Below are 18,567 nucleotides of genomic sequence, written 5' to 3' on the forward strand. Positions count from 1 at the left end.
CACAATCCAGAGTTTGAATGAAGAAATTTTAGTCCCTGAATTCATAAAATTTCTATCATATTAGTTGCTACTTAGCTGATCTTTTTTTAAGTGGGGAAATATTGTTAGCCATTTTGTTTCATTTGCTTTTACTCTAACTCACTTTATTGTCCATGTAAGCAATACAAAAGTGCAGTCTAAATATTTTCTAATAAAATATTTACATGCTCAAATCACGTAACAAATGTGTGGAAGTTTGGGGTGGGGGCGTGTTGGAGAAAGAGGGACTTTTCACTGTTCTAAAATGGAACAGGTAATCTGCATTGGTTAGATAATGTTTCCTCTAATATTCTGAGATATCATCTATAAGGAAGCTGTTAAAGAATAGATTATTGTTTAAGCAAAGATTCATAAAAATGTGGAGCTGAGAGGACCTAAAAGTTGATCCCATCTACATTCTTATTATTCTTTGTGCTTCTTAATTTTTCCCAGACTCACTTGCACTTAGGTTGGAGCCTTGGGACTAGTTATAGTCAGTGGATTATGAATGAAAGTGATCCATTATTTGCCAGCTGAGCTCTTAAGATCTGTGCACTTCTTCCATCTCTCTCTTCTCTTCCTGTAGCTACCTACTAAACCATGGTTCCTCGTGCAACCTGGGTTCCCAAGTGACTAGCAGAGTGCCTTGTGCCATCTTGCATATTGGAAAAAAAAATGTGAGTAAGAAACCACTGTTGAACTACTGAGATTCTGGGGTTTGTCTGCTGTAGTAGTTAACATTATTTAATCCAACAGATATAGCATGAAATGTGCTTTGGTCTAACAAAGCCTAAAATATTTGACATTAACCTGAGATCAAAAGGCAAGGTAACTGATAGCAGCAAAGGAAAATACAATCATGCATAGGCTCTATATTTGTTAATGCTAACAAAACAGAAGAGAGACCATGTACTATTTAACTTGTAATTGTTAGAGGAGGTCATGGAGAGGACACGATCTCCAGCTGACCTGTGAGCTATACCTGAGCAATTGAGGCTCCTCATCCCCTTCCTTGTCCTTGGAATATACTGTTGCCATAGTGGAAGCTGTTCCAAGGACATAGCCTTAAGAGTAAGGTGTTGTTGAAACCATCTTCATGATGTATGTGATTGAACCCAGTTTGGGTCCTTATAAACTTTTAAGATTCTGGCAAGCAGGTGAGGAGATCTGGTCATTTTGTAGCCACCCAAGACAAGTCTTGTGTGTAAGTTTCAGGCTTATTAAAACCTGCCACCTACCAATCTGGAGTGGTCTGCCTCTTGCTTTGGTCTCTCCTTGCCCTCTGCATATCAAGGGGCCGATTTGAGAACCAACAGTAGTTCCAGGGAGAGGATGGTCTATTAATTGGTACTGGCTGTGTTTCATAATATATTATGAGAAAGTTATTGGCATAGGAAGAATTAGCCAATTTAAAAACAGCAATTTGGGCCTTGCATGATTGGAAAAACTGACAGCTTTCAGATTCTAATAGTAAGAGAACGGATTGAAATTGCCTTTGAGAGATCAAAACCAATATACCTTTTCTACTAAATAAAAAGAAACAGGAAAAGATCAGATTACAGGTGTAGCTGACATATGTTCCAGAGAACTTCAAGTTAGCATCCAATATTTGGGGGAGATCCATGGAATAAGAAAACAAAAAAGTAAAGAAGACTCCAAAATCATAACTCATGGAATTGACTGGAAGCAAATAAATCAGAAGTCTACTGCATTTTCAAAGGGATGCTTATAAGTTTGGACTATAGAACACCTCAGAATGTTCCAGGCTTAAACAGACAAACAAGAAAATACTGTGGGCCTTCAAAGTTATGTGGGAAAAAGTGGTTTTCTTGAGAAATCTTCTTATTGAGCAGAGTTTCCAATTCCTACTTCAGATGAACCAAGAATAATAGAAAAGAAGAAACATCCCAGAAGGCATAGCCAAAGAATAGGAAGAAAAATAGATATAGAAAATCTTCTGGAACATAACAAGAAACTTAATCAAGGAATCTCTGCTACTCAGGGTAAAAGTTCTTAAAATGTCTGTTCAATGGGATTTCAGAATTTCTCACTTGCCACCCGGTTTTCTTTTTTCCCTGTAGGATTTGTTTAATACAGATATCCTGGTCCTATTCCATTGTTAATATATAAAATTAATTCATAGCTAATTGATCCATGAGGAATATTTTTTGTTATCAACTATATTTAATATTTAAATTAATATGTATTTTTTGTAAAATATTAGCCGGTAAACTTTTCTGAGGTTTCAACAAAGGCACTCTATTTAAAAGTCAAAGTTTCTCCTTCAGAGCATGACAAAGATAATGACATCCTCAGAATATAAGTCAGCATGAATGCCCCAGAAGCCCTTCTTAGTTTTACTGCATTTAAAGGCCAGCCATCTGAAATTAGGATGTTAGATTTGAAATCTAAGCCAGGATAGCAGAGTGAATTGATGATATTCACTGAACATAGTTTTTGAAGTCTAATTGTATTAGTTCAAATTCTGTCTCTGACAATAACTAGTACAATCTCTTAAGCTTCTCTATGTCCCATTTTCCTCATTTTCTTCCATTTCTTAATATGGAGATAATAGTACTGACACACAGGATTATAAGGATTAAATATGATAATATATAACGTATGGTAAATGCTCAATAGTTAGCTTGATTTATACAAAGAATAACTACTATAAATTCTCTTATTGAAAAAGAGAGACAATGGGAGACTTATAGGAGCTTGTCCCACAAGGCACATGTTAGGAATAAAAGCCAGGCCATGGTTCTTTGCTCTACACTCTGGGCCCTTAGTTCTGACCTTCTAGTCCTTCTTTCTTTGTCAGGAAATATAACCTGTGTTTATGGCTGAGTAATATTATCAGTTTAATTCCTGTATGTAAAATGGGGATCCAAATCCTCTTCTTATTCTGTACTGTTTCTGTCCCTTTCCAATCAAGCTAGCAGTGTTTCTGACTGTATAATGCTCTTAAAATTTCTTTGGTCCCTTATGAATCATATTGGGGTTCATTTCATTAGATAAAAGTCACACTCCTGGGCATCTTCAAGATGTTTTCTACCTTAGGCGGAAGCTGAGGCTATGAGAACAAAGCACCATTGTTCAACTGAATAGTTCTCTGAGTTATATCTTTCTGAGGTTTCAACACAGGATGTAATAGTTACATTTATGGATTTGTTTTTAAATCATAATTTCCTGACTTAAAAAAAAGCATTTATCATCTCTTACAGTTTCTGAGAATCACATATTCAGGGGCAACTCACCTGGATGATTTTGACTAAGTGTCTCTTATGAGGTTTTAGTCAAATGGGGGCCAGAGATACAGTTACCAGAAGCCATGACTGGCTTTGGAAAATCCACTCTCAAGGTAGATCACTCACTCAATCACTTGGCTGGCAAGTTGTTTCTCATTATTATGAAGAAGCCTCAGTTCATTCTCATACATCCCTTTCCATAAGGCTACTTGAATGTCCTTACAATAGGACAGATGGCTTTATCCAGAGTAAATGATCCAAGAGAGGACAAAGTAGAAACTGAAGTATTTTTATGACCTAGTTTTGAGAATTATACAAAACCAATTCTACAGTATTCTATTTTTCACACAGACCACACACGATTCAAAGCTGGGGGAGTACCACAGCCAGATGCAAATACTAGAACTGGAACATAGGGGGCCATCTTGGAAGCTAGCTCCCACACTGCCTTCTAGTGATAGAAAATAGATATTAAACACAAGAAGTATAAATAAAGTACACAGTATGGTCAAAGATGTTAAGTGCTATGAATGAGAGGAAAGAAAAAGAGACCACAGTTAGGGAATGGAGAGAGCAGTTTGCAGTGATAGTCAGTGTTGGCCTTATTAAAAAGCTGATAGTTTTGTAAAGTCCTGAAGAAAGGAATTTTATAATGCTGATATTCTAATAATATACTGCCATATTTTATTTATTTCAAAGGGTATCATATTTTCAAGCACAGAATCAATTTGATGTATTAAGAAAACATATTTCTTATTATGTCTAAGGCTACATACAAAGCTTATAAAAGCCTCTTTCCAAGGATTTGGTGTTCACAGGCCTTGTATAAGAGGATTACAAGTTAGTAGTAAAAGGATTTACAGTGATTCTTAGTGATGTTATTTATTTGTAAATTCTTAACCGTTTTTAAGTCATTGAGCTATTCCTCTTAAAAAGCAGCATCTAATATTTGAGGCATACAAAACAATGTATAAAGTATAATAACACTTTATAAGATTTATTATATTTACTTTCTAATATTTACTTCTATTTTTGTATATACTGTTTTTCCCTCAAATTTACTTTACGTACCATATTCCATTGTGTGGAGAGAGCACAATTCATACTTTCTCTGGTCAATAAATACATAGTTCCAGTCATCCTTGCCATTAAAAATAATCATTCTAAGAAAATTCTTAGACAAGCTTTTATTTTTTTTAATATAATATATTAACAAGTTAGTTAACATACAGTGTATACAGTGTGCTCTTGGATTTGGGAGAAGATTCCCATGATTCATCACTTACATACAACACCCAGTGCTCATCCCAACAAGTGCCCTCCTCAATGCCCATCACCCATTTTCCTGTCTCCCTCTCTCCCTGTCATCAGCCTTTAGTTTGTTCTCTGTATTTAAGAGTCTGTTATGGTTTGTCTCTCTCTCTGTTTGAAACTATTTTTCCCCTTTCTCTTCCCCCATGGTCTTCTGTTAAGTTTCTCAAATTCCATATATGAGTGAAAATATATGATATCTGTCTTTGACTGACTTATTTTACTTAGCATTATATCCTCAAGTTCCATCCACATTGTTGCAAATGGCAGGATTTCATTCCTTCTCATTGCCAAGTAGCATTCCACTGTATATATAAATCACATCTTTATCCATTCATCAGTTGATGGATATAATTTGGCTATTGTTGAAAGTGCTGCTATAAACATTGGGGTACATGTGCCCCTATGAATCAGCACTCCTGTATCCTTTAAATAAATTCCTAGTAGTGCTATTGCTGGATTGTAGGGTAATTGTATTTTTAATTTTTTGAGGAAACTTCACACTGTTTTCCAGAATGGCTGTACCAGTTTGCATTCCCACCAACAATGCAAGAGGGTTCCTGTTTCTCCATATCCTCATCAACATCTGTTGTTTCTTAAGTTGTTAATTTCAGTCACTCTGGCCAGTGTGAGGTGGTATCTCAATGTGGTTTTGATTTGTATTTCCCTGATGATGAGTGATGTTGAGCATCTCTTCATGTGTCTGTTGGCCATCTGGATGTCTTCTTTGGAAAGGCACTAGACAGGCTTTTCTAAGGTAGACATGAAGTAGGTCAAAACACCATTTATAGTAATAATAATAATAAAGATAGATACCAGGAACAAATTTAACAAACATTTTACACCTTTCTGTAGACAAATATAAATCCTTATTGAGACAAATAGAGATGTATACCATATTCATCAATTGACACAAAATTTCAATTCTTTTTAAATTAATGCTCTTTAATTGTAATTTCAATAAAAATCTTACATAGTTTCGAAGAAATTTCACAGCTGATTATAAATTAATTTGAATGTATGAAAAAATAAGAACAGCTAAAAATTCTTTTAAAATATTTATTTAATTAGTTTTGATAGAGAAAGAGAGACTGCGTGCACAGAGATGGGGCAGAAAGGATCCAAAGCAGGCTCCACGCTGACAGCAGAGAGCCTGATGCAGGGCTCAAACTCATGAACTGTGATATCATGACCTGAGCTAAATTTGGACGCTTAACTGACTGAGCCACCCAGGTGCCCCAACAGCTAAAAAATTCTTAACAAAGAAAACAAGTAAGTTTTGGGAACTTTTCCTATCCAGATACAGTAGAGTTCAAAACCACATGATTTTCATTATATATAATGATTACTTTTTTCCTTAGGTAGATTTATCATTCTGGAAGAAACAATCAATATCAAATGCATGTCGACATCTTACTCATTGTATATCAAAATTGCAACTAAAAACTATTATAACTCATTGTTAGTGTGTAAATTTTCCCTTGCTGGGACTAAATAACTACAAAGTAAAATTATTAAATTAATTTTATGTATAGGTTTTAATGATTTTTATCAGGGATATTTGTTTAATTTACAATAATAATTGACTGATGGTATTCTGATAGCATTCCCATAGACTCGTCAGAATCTTTTCTCTGAGGTGACTGTCAGTTTCAAACTGTGTGGTTTGAGAGACCTAAATGTCTTTGATCACATCCCTAAAGGATGTGGGAATAAGAACAAAGCCTAAATTTCCTATACACGGATGCCAGGTCCAACAGGACCTCTATCACTTCACCTGATACATGCTTTGTTCTCTTCCCCCCATAATAGGATCAGAGATTGTACTAAAATATTTTGATTTCTCCTCTAGCCAGGCACAAATTCAATATGGTTGCTTAATAAAATTAATTATACACACTAATTTATAATAAAGGAAATTTTCAATCAGAATATAGCTTTCAAATATACATAAATGGACATGAAAATGACACATTTTCCATTGGCTTACAGGAAGAACATAAAAACTAATGTTCCATTTCACACATTACCCATCTTAAATTTTATAATTTATGGTAGTAATATTTGCTTTTTGCCTCAAAAATGCTTCCCCTTTTGCTTGATTTAATTACTTTTTCTAGGAAGCCTTTCTAGGAACTCACTACCCTCTCTTTGTGTGATGCTTTTGTAGTTCCTTATTCCACTAAATTGTTCACATGACTGTTTTTCCTTACAGATTGTAATCTTTTGAGAACACAGATAGCATCTTATTCATCTGTGTACACAACCAACTGGAAAGTAAAGGGCCTTCCTCACAAGGAATGTCAAATCCTTGAACTGTTATTTCCGCTACCACATCAACCATGATGTGTTTACTTTCATAATCAATTCTTTCACAGCTTCCATCTAGTTTTACTTACAGCCTTTTGAGGGTTGTTTTTCAGAAAATTATTGCATAACCTTTTGTTCACACCAATTTATGTCATTGGCCCATGCTACATTTTACTTAATGTTTCCCATATGTCAAGCACAGTGCTAAGTACTAGGTATATAAACATGAAGAAGACATAGCCTACCCTTAAATAATTCAAAGACCAGTCATACAGAATACAAAAACTAATAATTACAGTGCAATACAGTGCTATAACATAGACAGGAACAGAGTGATCTAGAAACATACATTTAGTGACTGGTTCTGGCTACTTGAGAACAGATTCAAAGAGCTTAACAGATTGGCAGATGCTGCTACATAAAGAAGAAGGAAGCAAATTTTAGGAAGAATGTATGCAAAGATATGCAATCAAGAAAGGATGAGGCAGATCTCGTGAATATGGAGCTGCTGTCAATGTTTGGAACACAGGGTATCTGATGTGGAGAGAAGAAATGTTGGGAAGTTGGTCAGTAAACTAGAACAAATCTTAGGGGCCATGTTGTCCTTGCACAGGAGCCATGCTAATCTTCTTTATATTGTTCTAATTTTACTGTATGTGCTGCTGAAGCAAGCACTTAGAGGCAATGTTAAGGAATGTATGTTTTATCTGTGGTAACATAATGCTGGAGGCAGGATGAGGACAGGTTTGGAGGTGAGGAAATTTGTGGCAGAAGGACGAATCAGGAGGCTTTTAAATCTTTTAGAGAAAACACGAGGTGACCTTTCAAATGGTGGAGGCATTGTGGGGCACAAAGATTAATTTGGTTGATATTAATGAAATAAACTCAAAAGAGCAAACTAGAAAGAAGAATCAGTAGGAGGGAGAAGCTAAGGGTGATTCCTTGTTTCTTCTATGAAACACTGAACATGAGAAGAATCTCTCTAGGTTTAAATAATGTTTGGAGTGCCTGGAAGACAAACAGGCAGACATGTCTAGAAGATAAATGCATCTGGAATTCAAGAGTAAAGTTGCGACTCACTGATTAGAAGTTTTCCCCTTATATCTGGTAATGAAAACCATGAAAGTAGATCAGATCACCCAAAGTTTAAATGGTAAATAAAAATGAAAGACAGAAAAGAGTAGAACTTGAGTCATCCACCAATATATAAATAGTGACCAGACAACAGAGGAAAAGGATCCTATGAAGAATCCCAAATAGACTAATCAAAATGATAATTAGAAGCCATGAGAGAATAGGAAATTACTGTTGAAAACTGCAAATCCCTCATATGAGAGAAAAGCTTAGTTAAATTTGTCAAATAAGAAGAAACTGCCATGAAGGTTGGAAAAGCCATTCAGGGAAGGGCAGGAGTCAGAGACTCAATAACCAAGGTTTGAGGACATTAAGTATTTCTTTTTTTTTTTATTTATTTTTTTTTTTAATTTTTTTTTTCAACATTTTTTATTTATTTTGGGACAGAGAGAGACAGAGCATGAACGGGGGAGGGGCAGAGAGAGAGGGAGACACAGAATTGGAAACAGGCTCCAGGCTCCGAGCCATCAGCCCAGAGCCTGACGCGGGGCTCGAACTCACGGACCGCGAGATCGTGACCTGGCTGAAGTCGGACGCTTAACCGACTGCGCCACCCAGGCGCCCCAAGTATTTCTTAATAAGAGTGATACTGAAAGGAAGGAGAGATATAAGTGCAGTCATTTGAGCAGGATAATGGAAGCCTGTTTGTTTTTGTTTTTGTTTTTTACAACCTGAAAAGAAAGAGGTAAAAGAATAGACAAATTGTTGGTAGAGAAAATAGACAAGATAATGGGATAAAATCTCTTTATAAGTGATGGGAACTGAGATACTGGTGTATTAGTTTCATACTGATGTTGTATCTTGGTAGCCTAAAACAACAAAAATTATTATCTTACAGTTCTGGAGGTCAGAAGTCCAAAATGGGTTTTATCAGGATAAAAAAATCAAGATGTTAGTAGGGCTGAGCTCCTTTCTGGAGGCTATAGAGGATGATCCATTTGCTTGCCTTTTGAAGCTTCTAGAAGCTATCTGCATTCCTTCGTTTATAGCTTCATCTCCATCTTTAAAGCCAGCAGCATGAGATCTTCAAATCTCTCTCTCTGTCTCTCTCTGTCTCTCTCTCTGTCTCTCTCTGTCTCTCTCTCTCTCTCTCTCTCTCTCTCACACACACACACACACACACACACACACACACACACACCCCTCAACTTCTGTTGTCAAATCTTCATATCACCTCTGACTCTGACCTTGTATTTCCTTTTTACAAGGATCTTGTGAGCAAAGTGGGCCAACTCAGATAATCCAGAACAATCTCCTTATCTCAAGATTCTATACTTAATCATCTGCAAAGTCTCTTTTGTCATATAATTTTTTTTAACGTTTATTTATTTTTGAGACAGAGAGAGACAGAGCATGAACGGGGGAGGGTCAGAGAGAGGGAGACACAGAATCTGAAACAGGCTCCAGGCTCTGAGCTGTCAGCACAGAGCCGGAGATGGGGCTCGAACTCACGGACCGCGAGATCATGACCTGAGCCGAAGTCAGACGCTTAACCGACTAAGCCACCCAGGCACCACCTCTTTTGTCATATAAAGTAAAATATTTACAAGGGCCATATATGAAGATGTTGACATTTTGGGGGGAGCATTATTCTGTTTACCACACCGAGTAAGAGTGAGTGATTAAACTAGGAAAGGAAAATCAACTCCTCTTCTTTTAATAGGAAACAAGAAGGAGACCAGAGTATATGATGTCATATTCAAGTCAGAAACAAAGTTTGGAACTGGTCCTGTCTAATGGCCATATTTTCTTCTTGGCAGCATTGGGAGGGTGAAGTATGCCATTGACAAGAGGAACACGTTTTTGGAAAACCCAGTAAAGTCAGTTGCAGAGAACAAGATAAAAAAAGGGGAAGAGACCATGAAGAAGCATGCAGGAACTCCAGTGGAGCTAGAAAGCATAAGACCTATGTGGAGCTTATTGACTTAACTTGGAGATTTGTCCAGCAACACTTTGCAGCCTGGGAACAGAATCAAAGAAATGAATAGTTGGATTCATCAAGTGATGATGTCTGAAGGGTGGCTGTAGTTGGGAAAATAAAGATAAATGGAAGCAAGGATCCTGGTGAATATATATTATCATTGAAACCACTGATCCTAGCATTAGTCTTGGTCAGATTCATTCTTCCCTGATTTTGAAATTTTGTAAAAATGTATTTAATATACAAGCTATGTGTGTGTTTGTGTATGTGTGTGTGTGTGTATGTGTATATGGGTGTGTGTGTGTGTGTGTGTGTGTGTGTGTGTATGAGAGACAGAGAGATTCCCAAGCCTTGGAAATGCAAATTTCTTAGCTATAGCATTGACAGATCAATATCCTTATGTATTCAAATTACAAAATCATGTCAGTAACCAGAGTAACTTGGTGGAAGCCGAAACATAAAAGTAGATTAGGATGATTTATAAAACCATCCTCATTCTTCTAGTACATCATATTAAATTTTTCTGAAATCGGTTTTTGACTGGCTGATTAATTTTGCTGAAAGTTTGTTTAACAAAGTTTAAAGCAAATCAGCAAATAGAGTTTTCCCACTGGTACAGATAAAAATATAATTTACTACATAATTATTTTGTAATTACTTTGTCATCAGATATCTTTTATGAGAAATTTAACTCTATCTCCCATGTAATCTGTTCCATTTAGTTTAACTCTGGGTGTCATTATTCACATTTTATCAGTTATAATTCATTAAAATATTATGCCAATTTCATTAGCAGGTCAAAGCCTGTCAGTCAACATTCTAGAAAGCTACAATCATTTCATTATTGAACATTTTAATTCTAAATTTCCCTAACTAGGAATATACTGACAAGCTCTTCACCCAGTATGAAAAATATTTGTGTTTAATTTGTGTTTTTTCCTTAAAATGTTACATTATGTTTTGTTTATTTAACTACCCTACTACTTTCCCATTGTTCTTTTCTTGGCCTCATTTGCACAGACAACCAAGTGGATCTAATTAATTTAGAATATTTTAAACCACTTAGAAAATTAGGTGCATGTTAAAGTCACATAAAGAACTTTACAAAAATACAGATAGTGATGAGATCATTAAATGTTTTTGAAGATAAGAAACGCCATACTCAGTGCCCTAGATCAAGATTACTCTTATAGCAGCTGGCAGTAGATCAGAGGCAGGGACTCCAGACAGGAGCACATTCCCATAACTAGTGTGCTAAGTAATGTAGTCCTAAACCAAAACTATGGCCATAATCATGACAAGATTATTAGAAATGGAAGAGAAATAGATAAAATAGGTCTCAAAGAAGCTGCCCTAACCATCCCACAGAGTTGTTCTGGAAACGGTGTGAAATTACAAAGGGAAAAAGTTAGAAAAGTCACAATTCTTTACATGTCTAAGTCCTCACATTATTCATTATGTAGGAACCCATTTCTCTCTCAGGGCTCTGTGCTTCACCTGAAAGATTTTGTGAGAGAAGAGTTCATGCAAGCCACAACAAACTTCTGTAGTCAGTATTTATAGCCTGCTTTTGCAATGGGATATTAAGTATTTTTATTACTTCCTTAGAAAAATTATCTACATATTATCTTTTTAAAAATGAAAGCTGTTTGGGAAAAATATTTGTGTTGTTTAAATATTTACATATATAACATCCAATATTATGCTCCGAGCCGTTGTCTTTTTTTGGGAATAAAATTATGTGCCAGTATTCATAAATTTTGATAAATCAGAAAAGTAGCATTTCTCATTTTTTCTGCCATTTTATCCAAATGAATTGGTAATAAATTGAAGTTAATAAAATTTTAAAGTGCAGCATAATAATAAAAGTATTCAATATTTAAATGTGACATCGATTTTTACTATTAGAGAATAAAGAAATGAAAATATACCAAAATTAGTTGTATCTAATGTCCGTGTTAGTTTTTCATCAAGTTTCCATGTCATGGAATTTTCCTTATTGTCCCTTGTTAGTGCTTATATCTGAGAATAATCTACTGAGTAACTATGACTTTAGAAGTTTGAAACTGAATGAGGGATAGTTAAAACATAAGGCATTAAATTTTGTGAACGATTAGTCAACAGATAATTAGTCGTACTGGCAACAACTGCATTCACAGGGTATAAATGCCAGACAATGGCTGAAATAAGTGTGTTTCAGAGAATATCAGCTACAGGCAATCATTGTTACTATAGTAAACAAGAAAAATAAAACTGTATCACATTGCAATGCTTATTCCCAGAGGAAAAAAATACCTCTTATATGCTTATATACATATCAGATATGTAAATATCTGAGTGTAATTTTTTCACATTTTTTCCATCAAACCCAAATAAGCTACTTTAAATGGGCACTCAGGATTTGCTTTTAATTCAGCAAGAAGGTGCCACTGCAACATTAATATACAAAATATTTACTCACCTCTGCATACATTAATCTTTTAAAATTTTGATAAACATCACTCATCATCAGGGAAATACAAATCAAAACCACCATGAGATATCACCTTACACCTGTCAGAATGGCTAACATTAACAACTCAGGTAACAGCAGATGTTGGCGAGGATGTGGAGAAAGAGGATCTCTTTTGCACTGTTGGTGGCAATGTAAGCTGGTGCAGCCACTCTGGAAAACAGTATGGAGGTTCCTCAAAAAATTAAAAATAGAACTACCCTGTGACCCAGCAATTGCACTACTAGGCATTTATCCATGGGATACAGGTGTTTTGTTTCAAAGGGACACATGCACCCCTTGTTTATAGCAGCACTATCAACAATAGCCAAAGTATGGAAAGACCCCAAATGTCCATCAATGGATGAATGGCTAAAGAAGATGTGGTATTTATATATAATGGAGTATTACTCGTCAATCAAAAAGAATGAAATCTTGCCATTTGCAACTACGTGGATGGAACTGGAGGGTATTATGCTAAATGAAATTGGAGAAAGACATATGACTTCACTCATATGAAGACTTTAAGAAACAAAACAGATGAACATAAAGGAAGGGAAACAAAAATAACATAAAAACAGGGAGGGGGACAAATCAGAAAAGACTCATAAATATGGAGAACAAACTGAGGGTTGCTGGAGGGGTTGTGGGAGGGGGGATGGGCTGAATGGGTAAGGGGCATTAAGGAATCTACTCCTAAAATCATTGTTTCACTATATGCTAACTAATTTGGATGTAAATTAAAAAAATAAATAAATAAAATTTAAAAAAATAAGTAAAACCGTAAAAATAAAATAAAATAAAAATAAACTATTATGAAACTATAAAAGAAGATAAATTATAATAATAAAAGAGTATGGGTCATTTTAAGTTAATTTATGTATATATATATATATATATATATATATATATATATATACATATATATATATATATAAACAGTGGTGCCTAAGTGGCTCAGTCGGTTAAGCATCTGACTTTGCTCAGGTCATGAGCTCACTGTTCCTGGGTTCAAGCCCCACATCTGGCTCTGTGCTGACAGCTCAGAGCCTGCAGCCTACTTAGGATTCTGTGTCTCCTCTCTCTGCTCCGCCCCCAATTGTGCTTTGTCTCTCTCTCTCTCTCTCAGAAGTAAATAAACATTTAAAAACTTAGAAAAACATAAACTAAATAAATTCAGAAAGTAATTTTCTTATTTTACTAAGGAGTCACCATCGGTTTCCTTTGAGTAGCCTCTCCATTAGTACATTTAAAATATAATAAACAGGGGTCCCTGGGTAGCTCAGTCAGGTAAACGTCAGACTCTTGATTTTGGCTCAGGTCATGATCGCACAGTTCATGATTTCAGGCCCCACACTGGGCTCTGTGCTGGCAGCAAGGAGCCTGTTTGAGATTCTCTGTGTCCTGTCTCCCTCTCTCTGCCCCTCCCCTGATCATGCTCTCAACAACAAATAAAGAAACTGAAAAAATATAATAAACAATAAATATGTATATATAATAAACAAAAATTTGACTAATATTTTCAGAAGTATCTATTCCAAAATGAGTTTATTTATTCTATTCTATTATATTTAGAATATAATTATATTATAGAGTTTATATATTCTATTTATTGTGTAAGTCCCTTTTAAACTGAGGAAATGAAGAACATGTTTTCCTAAAATATTTTTTGCTGATTTTTTCCCAATCAAATTAAGATTCAGCTATATTGAGAAGATAACTCTTACTTCAACATATTTCAAAATGGACACCAGAGACAATATCCATAATCCTGTTGGGTTTCACATCAGTTTATACTTTTAAGATTATCTCATGACTTTAAAGTTGAGGTAAACCTGTGTAATACATACCTCACACTTAAAAATTGGTGATTCAATCATAAATGTCTTCATTTTCCTGATTTTCATTTTGCTGTTTACTACCTAATTAACCAATAGCATTGCATGAAATATTTAACATAATTACTTCTATAAAATACCTCAGCCTAAAGTAAAGCAACCTAATTTACAATTCCAACTTCATCCTAAACTGGGTATTTGTGAACTTGAATTATTTTAAAAACTTTTTCTAAATCCTAATTGGTTTCATTGTAGATAGCAAGGGAATAGAAGTTAAATTCCTTATATTTCTACTTTCCTCAGTCTCTCTCTTTAGCTACAACTCAATCTTTCTCTCTTGAGATAGTCCTAGAAATGATACAGAGATGAGATAATAATAGAGCTTTCCTTCTATTCCCAGAGGTGGTTATATTCTGACCCAAGAGAAATAGGAGAGTTATCACAATAATTCTGACTTTTTCCAAACTTCTTTTAAACTCTGAAGAGAATGACAAATAATAAACTCGACAACTCCAGAAGCCAACTTAGTTTACCTAATCTTCGATAATCAACTTGACAAATGGTATTTTCAATATATTTAATTGTATAATTATGGTACCTTTTTTTCCATTTACAAGTCAATGCATTCAGCGAGCATGTGCATTTTTCTTTTCAAAATATTTAGTTACTCTAAAGAAAAAAAGAGACGTATTAGTGTATGAATTCCCTCTGAAATTTTTATTGCTTTTCCCATTACTCTTCTTAGTTATAGCTCCAAGTATGAAATTATCTACTCATCAATATATTAGGCAAAATTCAACCTAACTGGCACATTGAGAATAATTTACAATCTGTTGGATTAAATCACTGAAACTTTTGAGCAAATAATAATTAATTCTCTTGCTACAAAGAAGCACAAAACACACTTTCCATTATAAACATAAAGGAAAGAATATGGTTTTAGATCTAGCCAGACTTGGGCAGTGACTTTAGGCAGTTTACTTGATTTTTTTGGACATCAGTTTTTTCATCTTTAAAATAGGGATAAAATGTCTACCTCATAGGACTAAATAAAAATACACCTTGTGTCTGATACATAATCATATTCAATAAATAAGAGCAGAAGAGGGGGAGGAAAAGGAGATGATTATTATGATGCAGCCATTACTATCTGAAGTCAAACAATCCCATTCCCTCCCTTTACCTCTCCTTCATTCACTCCCCTATCACTAAAAGTACCTACTTTCCTCAAGCTTGGCCTTTCTCACATAACTGTAGAGTTTCTCAAAACTAGTGGAGTCTCTCTAGATTTGTAGACTCTTGACTTAGCCTGATACGTAGTCAAGAATTTGGCAGGTTCCAAAGGGTCCAACTATTTTTAGTTAGAGATGTAGGCCACATTAATAGAGTTCAGCCGGCTTCACCTCCTCCCTAATATGATTTAGTGCTAATATTTGGGGTGCAATGATTCAAAATGACTGACAATATGGGGCGCCTGGGTGGCTCAGTCAGTTAAGCGTCCAACTTCGGCTCAGGTCCTGATCACGCGGTTTGTGAGTTCGAGCCCCGCGTCGGGCTCTGTGCTACAGCTCAGAGCCTGAAGTCTGCTTCAGATTCTGTGTCTCCCTCTCCCCCTGCCCCTCCCCTGCTCATGCTCTGACTCTGTCTTTAAATAATAAATAAACATTTTTAAAAAATTCAAAATGACTGACAATATGAACCAAGTCTAGTTCCCTAGAAAAGGTCAAGCTATGTGTATTGTAATATTTTATTTGTTCTAGCTTCCTCCTAGACTCAGAGAAGTAGGAATTCTTTGTTTTCCACAAGGAATAAATTCCCTCTACAAAAGCATTTTGGTTGCCACACTGTAGGTGGATATTAATTACTTTTAGATGTTTTGACTACAGATATTTGTCTCAATAGACTCAGGTAGATATAAACTCAGCTTTACAAGGTCCATTCTTTTCTATGCTAGTGGACACTATGCAGGCCTACACTCCTCAAAATTACTATGGCCTAAGTCATATCCATCAGGAAATAGACAGAGATGTGTTTGCAAGAAGGTTACTGAGCAGGGCTCTTGAGACTAATACCTTTGAAAAGAATGCAGGAGGCCACAGTGAGCAGAGGGAGAGGTTAAATCACCACGAATGTGAAATAAAGGGCTCAGCTGAATTGGCAGGGAGATTTGGAGGTAGACCAGCCTTTTAGAGTCATCCAGGATTAAAGCAGAGTCCTGGCCTTGTTTCATCCTGCATTACTGGTTGCTTCCTTGGAAGAGGCTTTGCCCTGTGTTGCTGAAAGCAATTGCTGGGGAGGCACTCAGCTGTGAACAGTTGGTAGCCAACACACCTGGCAGTTTGAAGAATGCTTCATCGTAAAGGGAGGTGTGGGTGGTGCACTGCAAAATTCACTACCTACTACTAACCAACCATCATTTACTTTTAGTGCTTCAGAATAAAATATTTTATGGAAATTGGGGGGGGGGAAAGCATATATATTATGATGAAACAGTCTTTGTCATAGTGACATTTCAGTAACTTTACCAGGTGAAAATATAACAATCCTTTAAAGGGAGTATTTTTCTTTTATCCACACCACAAACTGGAGTTTCAGGGGCCAACCTGCAAATATAACAACTGATGATCACAGGCCTTGCTATTCTACAGCATTAAGGATTCCAGAGAGAATACTGACCAACTAACGGCAGTAAGAAGGCTGAGAATGGTGGATCATAGTAAGTTGAAGACGTGTGGAATAAATCAGGCCAGAAGTGCCTGAAAAATTGCAGGCAGTCTAGATTTTAGAACCTAATAAACCTAAAGACAATAGTGTAAACTGTGTCATAACTTGGTACTTACATTGGTATCTACAATCCTTATTCACCAGCAGCTCTTTCTACACACACCAGTGTTTCCCAGTGGACTCCTCCTGTGCACCAGTCTCAAAGGATAGTCATGAAAGGAAGTTCTAGGTCCAATGTGATTGGGAAACTCACCATTCGAAAATCCCCCTTTGAGGCTGCAGTGTTTGTTAGGATATTAAAGTCTCAAGAAGTCAGTCTGCCCACTTTTTTTCACCTCATCATTTTTCACATTCACACAGTTATACCACCTTTTTTCATGGAACCTTTATTATTCTAAAGAAATCATGTCCTGGAGAAATGAAGCTAGGTCATCCTTCTCCATATAATTCTAAAATGTATTATGGAAAAAAAATACTTCAATTAAGAAACAGTCTGCTTTGGGGCGCCTAGGTGGCTCAGTCGGTTGAGCGTCCGACTTTGGCTCAGGTCATGATCTCGCGGTCTGTGAGTTCAAGCCCTGGGTCGGGCTCTGTGCTGACAACTCAGCGCCTGGAGCCTGCTTCGGATTCTGTGTCTCTCTCTCTCTCTCTGCCCCTCCCCCGCTCATGCTCTGTCTCTCTGTCAAAAATAAATAAACATTTAAAAAAATTTAAATAAATAAAAAAAGAACAGTCTGCTTTGGGGCACGTGGGTGACTCAGTTAAGCGTCTGATTTCCGCTCAGATCATTACCTTGCCGTTTGTGAGTTAAAGCCCCACATCAGGCTCTATGCTGACAGCTCAGAGCCTGGAGCCTGCTTTGGATTCTGTGACTTCCTCTCCCTCTGCCCCTCCCCGACTCTCACTCTGTCTCTCTCTCTCTCTCTCCCTCTCTCTCTCTCTCTGTCCCTCCCCCACTTCATGCTCTGCCTCTCAAAAAGAGATAAACATTGGGGTACAAGTGCCCCTATGCATCAACAATAGCCAAATTATGGAAAGAGCCTAAATGTCCATCAACTGATGAATGGATAAAGAAATTGTGGTTTATATACACAATGGAATACTACGTGGCAATGAGAAAAAATGAAATACGGCCTTTTGTAGCAACGTGGATGGAACTGGAGAGTGTGATGCTAAGTGAAATAAGCCCTTCAGAGAAAGACAGATACCATATGGTTTCACTCTTATGTGGATCCTGAGAAACGTAACAGAAACCCATGGGGGAGGGGAAGGAAAAAAAAAAAAGAGGTTAGAGTGGGAGAGAACCAAAGCATAAGAGACTGTTAAAAACTGAGAACAAACTGAGGGCTGATGGGGGGGTGGGAGGGAGGGTAGGGTGGGTGATGGGTATTGAGGAGGGCACCTTTTGGGATGAGCACTGGGTGTTGTATGGAAACCAATTTGACAGTAAATTTCATATATTGAAAAATTTAAAAAAATTTTAAAAAAAAGAGATAAACAAACAAAAAGAATTTGGAAAAAAAAAAAAAAGAAACAGCCTGCTTTGTCAGCACAATCAAAATATACTCTTGT

General features: G+C 36.2%; 1 long non-coding RNA gene and 1 other non-coding gene across 3 annotated transcripts in view; both read right to left on the reverse strand.

Moving 5' to 3' along the window:
• Positions 1 to 3,927: 3,927 nt before the first annotated feature.
• The window catches only part of LOC131514463 (uncharacterized), a 48,865-nt gene continuing 34,225 nt past the window's right edge, over positions 3,928 to 18,567 (reverse strand). Inside the window, exons 2-3 of one of the 2 annotated variants that reach the window (XR_009263079.1) lie at positions 14,870 to 14,940; positions 3,928 to 5,329 (exon numbers count right to left, since the gene is read on the reverse strand). This is a non-coding gene — a long non-coding RNA (uncharacterized LOC131514463). Of the gene's footprint in view, positions 5,330 to 14,869; positions 17,683 to 18,567 lie in introns of those variants that run through there. The other variant, XR_009263078.1, reaches the window with a different exon arrangement.
• LOC131515578 (U6 spliceosomal RNA) lies at positions 7,457 to 7,562 on the reverse strand. Its single transcript, XR_009263644.1, has one exon. It is a non-coding gene; the product is annotated as a U6 spliceosomal RNA (small nuclear RNA).

This window comes from Neofelis nebulosa, chromosome 6, assembly GCF_028018385.1.
Source record: "Neofelis nebulosa isolate mNeoNeb1 chromosome 6, mNeoNeb1.pri, whole genome shotgun sequence".
NCBI lineage: Eukaryota > Metazoa > Chordata > Mammalia > Carnivora > Felidae > Neofelis > Neofelis nebulosa.